Source organism: Spermophilus citellus (assembly GCF_964194105.1).
Source record: "Spermophilus citellus genome assembly, chromosome: 6".
NCBI lineage: Eukaryota > Metazoa > Chordata > Mammalia > Rodentia > Sciuridae > Spermophilus > Spermophilus citellus.
The window spans coordinates 37,086,717-37,092,716 of NC_138187.1; positions in this window are offsets into that span (position 1 = coordinate 37,086,717).

Sequence of the window (6,000 nt, forward strand, 5' to 3'; positions counted from 1 at the left end):
TCATTGTGTGGACATTTTTGCTATTAGTGCAAAGCAATGCTGGGGTAATACTGATGGTGTCTTAGCATAAAATGGGACAATGGCAGCAAAATAAGAGTCACTGTATTTCTCCCGCCATGCACTTGCAGGGTTTCATTTAATAATCTGCTTCAATAAGCAGTAAAATTCATTCATTTTATTAAACCCAGATACTCAGGTTCATGTCTTCTTCTTATGCTGAATGCTGAGATGGGAAGTATACACAAAACACAGTGGTTGTCTTCAGGAAAAGCCCAGGTACAGTTATCTGAGCCAAGGATGAAACTGGTCCCTTTCCTTGTAGAACACAATTCTAGAAAAGAATGACTGGCTGACTGTGATAAACTATGATAATTCAGACTCGGGTACTTTGCAGACATTTCTCAAAATTGAACAAAGTGAAACTATCACTTCAAGGGAAATAACTGTGTATTTGGTGCCAACGATAACATTTGAGCTTTCAAGAGAAGATTAGAATTTGAGAAGATTTATGTTTGCCCCTGTGAGCTTGACAGTTTCCCATTACTTGAAAACTTTGCAGATGAGATGGGTGGTGATAGTAATGAGTGTGATTTTCTGATATTTTATGAAATGTGTCAACATTTCGAAAAGCTGCTGTGATCTTGAGATATAACAAGAAATATATATTTTGGTCTTTGGTCCTGGCCAGAGCTCCTAAAAACACTTGTAATTTCCAGAGCGATCCGAATGATAGGATTATCTTTTGTTATAAGTTTCTGTCTCCAGGTCTGAAAAGAGCTCTGAAGAAATTAAGGTGAAAGAAATATCTTTTTTGTTATTCCTAACAAGCCCTTTTCAACCACCCCTGGCTTTATGTGAACCAGGTGACTTTTAGAAATCCTGGGAGGATCAGAGCTGAATGCCAGGGGAACCAACCATGTTTTTAGGATTAGAAGTTGAGTTAACCACGAGTGGTCAGTGATTTAATAAATCATGTCTAGGTAATTAAGCCTCTATTAGAAAAAAAAGAATAAAATTTAGAGAGTTTCTGGGTTGGTGAGCAGGTGGAGGTGCTGAGAGGGTGGCATACCTGGAGAGGGCATAAGAAGTCCTGCTCCCCCCTTTTCCTGTCCTATGTATCTCTTGCACCTGGCCCTTCCGAAGTTGGCTTACTTTATAACCAATGAGTAAATGGAAATCAAATGCTTCTCTGAGTTCTGTGAGCCATCCTAGCAGATTCCAGACCCTGAAGAAGGGCACATTAAAACTCCCGATTTATAGCCGGTGTGTCGGAAGTACAGGAGGTCTGGACTCACAATTGTCTTTGAAGTGGAGCAGTCATGTGGGCTGAACTGACACTAACTCTATGTGCATGACATTTGAATTGAACTGAATTGAATTGTAGGACACCTCAATAAGTGTCCACAGTGAACTGCAGAATTACTTGGTGTGTGTGTGCGCGCGCAAGGGAGTGGGGGGACACATTTGGCATCAGAAATAATGAGTGTTAGTTTTTTTTTTCCTTTAGCTACAAAAACTAGTAAAACCAATATTTTAAAATGATCAGTGCTTTATGTTACAAAATCATGTACATAAAAGATCTGAGATAAGAGGAAAGAAATTAAAAAATCCATAGGTGATAAAAAGAAGGACTAGGAAATTTTAATCTGAAGTTCTGTAGACCTTTCTTCCCTGGCCTGTCACTTCCAAATTTCTGAGATATAGATCTTAGAGTTACCATTAAGTTAACACACTTGTGAAAATTACCTTGTGTGCTATTAATTAATAGCACTTAATAAATAGATTAAGCAAAGAGAAATACAATATTTTAAGAAATACATAATCTAGGGTAATTTCCAATAGTGTGGGCTGATCAGATAATGGAGACTACATTAGCCTAAGGATCCTGCAGACAACCAGGCCACCAAGATGGTCTTGTGATCACCAGACTGATGTCATCCCCACATACCTTCCCAAGTCCACACCTCATCAAGTTTCCTTTAAAAAAAGAGCCTGGGGCCCCAGAAGCATGTTGGCCACTCTCGTGATGGCCCATATTCTCCCTTGAATGCGTCTCTGCTTTCCTGAATAAGTTTCTGTGTCTGTAACTAACACATGTGAAATTCATTTCGTAGTATTTCTCAAGAACCCCACTCATCCTGAGGTGAGGGCCCCCTCTCTGGGAAGTCCTCAAACCTCCTCTAGTGACAGATTCACTTTTAAAATATGCCAGACAGACCCTAAGTATTAGTAAAACAGAGTTCCAAAAGCATATTGATTTGATCTCAGCTTACTTCTTGAGACTAACCTTTAAGAACTTTTCTCTTGACACATTTGAGTGAGGACTAAAAAGAGTATACATAATTTAAGAATGTTGAAATTCCCTTTCCTTTTCCAATTACATATTTATGAAGCTATGTTTTTATATATGCAAAGCTATATTTCTTTGTAACTTCAACCAAAACATATTGCAACAAACTGAATTTTACACAAGGAAATATGAGACAACTTCGTCCTGTTAAAGAGATTTTAAAAAATGCAAAAACTAATGACATTTTTCTCACTAGTGCTTTCTATTTATAGTTATTTGCCGGGAAAATTTGAAACATATGCTACATAGGAGTTCATTATACTCATTTTAAGTGATATAATAGTAAAATATTTAATTAATTTTCAGTTTAAATCCTAATGTGAAAAAATATTGATAGCTCTTTGATGTCATCAAAAATAAGAAGGTAAAGAAACCATGAACCCAGAGAGTTCCAGAACTGCTACTTTTGTGTGTTCCACTGGGCTGTACCACATTTTGTGAAAGAAAAAAATTAAAACTGCAAAAAAATTATCTTCAATTAATTTAATTTCTCAGATACCTAGAATAAATGTCATCTTTCAATTCTTGGAGCAGTTGACACATGTCAGCCTTCAGGTAGGGCAGAAGTTCAGGCCCTGTGGAGGGCACTGGAGCTTGTGGGGGGTTCTCTTAGAGTGGACCCAGCTGAGGAATTGGGGACAAATAATTATAGCAGTATTACTGTAATAATAAGAACCCCTCTACCCCCATGAACCTACAACAAATCCAAGAAAAGGTCTTAAGAAGTAATGCCACTTTTGCTCTCTTGGTATATTTCTGCTTCCATGTAAAAAGCCAGGTTTCACCTACTGGAGGAAGAGAGGGCCATGTAGAGAGAGAGAGAGATCCGGCCAGCAGCCAGTCCCCACCAGCAGACCCATGAGCCCCAACTAAGCCCAGTCAACCCCAGTTGATTTACCTCCTGACTTTGAATGCACAGGTGATCTCAGCCAACTGCATGTAGAATAGAAGATGGGTCATCTCAGCTTCACATGTTGCCAGCCCGCAGAATCATGAGCCGACCATCATCATGGCTTTAATCCACTAAGTTCTGGGGTGATTTGTTGTTGCTGGGGTGATTTGTTGAGATGGGGTGATTTTTTGTGCTGGGGTGATTTGTTGTGCTGCAATAGATAACTGATACCCTGACTGTGAAAACCCTGCGTGCATTTATCTAATGAAAATTCCTAATTCCAAGCTTACATTTGCGTCTTTTATATGTTACGTGTGCTGGGTGTCTCCCCTTGGCTTCTCTAGATCCACTCTCCACCTTTTTCTACGTTGTTCTCTATGCAAGGAGGCCAACACCACTGTGAACACCACTGTGTCATTTGGCCAATGGGGAGCCCAGCACAAGATGGGTCAGAGGGAGAGGAGTGAAGTTAGGATATTTTTTTCTCCCCAGATTCTTTCCCTTGTGATGTCACCATCAGTTGACTGAGCTCCTCCATCAAAGGTCACTTCTCTCCAGGTTGTAGACTCTGTATGACTGTGTTCTTTTAGGTTCTGAGAGCTGCTCCCTCTTTTTGCCCCAATTCAGTTTAGGGGTGAAAACAGCTCAATTGTAACTAGCCCCTTGTTAGTGACTACCTTTTTTTTGTGATTTTCCTCACTTAAATCTTTTTAAAATAGTCTCGCTTACTAAGCCTCCCTTGCTTGATCATGTTTTATTTGTGCTGTTACCTGTTGGGATCCTAAATGATAGCCGATGTTAGCTCCAAACCTCACTTCAGAAATTCTACTGATCTTCTTTGGATGAAGTCATATTGGAAACAATCAAGATGCCCACCACTAAGGAATTAGCTAAGTTATGTTACCTAATGGGAAGAATTCTCAAGTGTTGAGATTCCCAGCAGAGTTCCTTTTCCCAGCATCTACAGATAGGGGGCAGGTGGACTTTGTAGATGGCTGGTCTCCCAGGACCAAAACCTAATCTTCCAAACTCCAAAATGCCCCAAAGTCTCTTGCAGTGGGGACTGGAGGACTCTGAGCTTCATGAGTGTCCCAAGGGCAGGACTTAGGATAGGCAATGATGGAGGATTGGATGGAGTTTAAACTATAGTTCTTGTGTTCCTTAGCCAGGTCCCTGGCCTCAAGTACATAACACTAGTTCCACCCCACAGAGGACACCCTCTCATCCAGACAGCATGTTCAGTGTGGTAGATGGTGTTTCTGAAGATGGGTACAGCAATAGTTCCTCATTCCATAGGTCTTCTACAAAGAAAACTTGCTGTTCTCCTGCCAAGTAGTAGAGCATATTCCCCCTCCCTTTGAATCTAGATTGATCCTGGGACCTGTTCTGACTGACAGAATGTGGCACAAGTAATACTGTATAATTTCTAAGGCTGGGCATTAAGAGATCCATGGTTTCCCTGGCCTGTGTCATGACTCTCTTGGAGCCACGATACCATGCTGTGAGGAAGCTCAAGCAGCCATCAGCCAGCGCTCACTGTCAAATATGAGATTGACCCATTTTGGATCTTCTCACCATCCTAGCCCCGCCACCTAACATGGCATGAAATAGAACAATGTCATGGTCAATCCTCAGACCATGAAAAATAAAAATAAATTAATGTTGTTTTAAGCAACTAAATTTTGGGAATGGTTGTTTCACAGCAGCAGGTAACTGATACACTTGCTTCCTGGAGCTGGGGCAGCCAGCCCTTACATGAATTTCACTGCTGCCTCCTTCCCCTCCACATGTTGGGTCATGCCATTTGGTTACTCATTTTGGGTGCTCTACCAGAAATTCCATTTTTGAGACAATAACTTCATTGCTCACACAGTCTTCATCTGTCCATCTTCCAGTGTAACCCAGTGCCCTCAGAAGCTGAGCATGATCATCTTTTGAAAATTTGAAAATGTTACCAATATGGGTAAATTGGATCTTAAGACCCCAAATTCATGGTAAAAATGACTGGATGCCTCATCTTCCTTCCTTCCTTCCTTTCTTTCTTTCTTTCTTTCTTTCTTTCTTTCTTTCTTTCTTTCTTTCTTTCTTTCTTTCTTTCTTTCTTTTTAGAGTAGAAAGTAGAAGCTTTATTAAAGGACAGCCCTGTCTTTCTTGATGAGCTTGGATGAGGATGCCAGCCCAGGATTAAGAAGAAAGTATCTTCCCCCAAGGGCAGAGAAGAGGGTTATTATCAGAGGTGAATAATAAAACTAACAAGAAAATGGGGAAACATCTAGGGAAATGCCAACTATGGGATCAGAGGAAGAATTTGAGTTAGGGTCTATTATGGTTTAGATATCAGGTGTCCCCCAAAACCTCATGTGTGAGATAATACAATAAGGTTTAGAGGAGAAATGATGGGGTTATAAAAGCCTTAACCCAATCAGTGAATTAATCCCCTGATGGGATTAACTGGGTGAGGACTGAAGGTGAGTAGGGTGTGGCTGGAGGAGGTCACTGGGGACATGCCTTTGGAGGTATATATTTTGTATCTGGCAAGTGGACTCTCTCTCTCCCTCTGCTGCCTGATCCTCGTGTGAGCCACGTCCTTCTACCACTCTTTTCTCCCATGATGATTTGCTTCAGCTGAGGTAGAGCCTGCTGTCTATGGATTAAGACCTCCGACACCATGAGCCCTGAATAAACTCTTCCTCCTCTATAATTGTTCTTGTAGGGTCTTTTAGTCACAGCAGCCAAAATGCTGACCCAAGACAGGCAA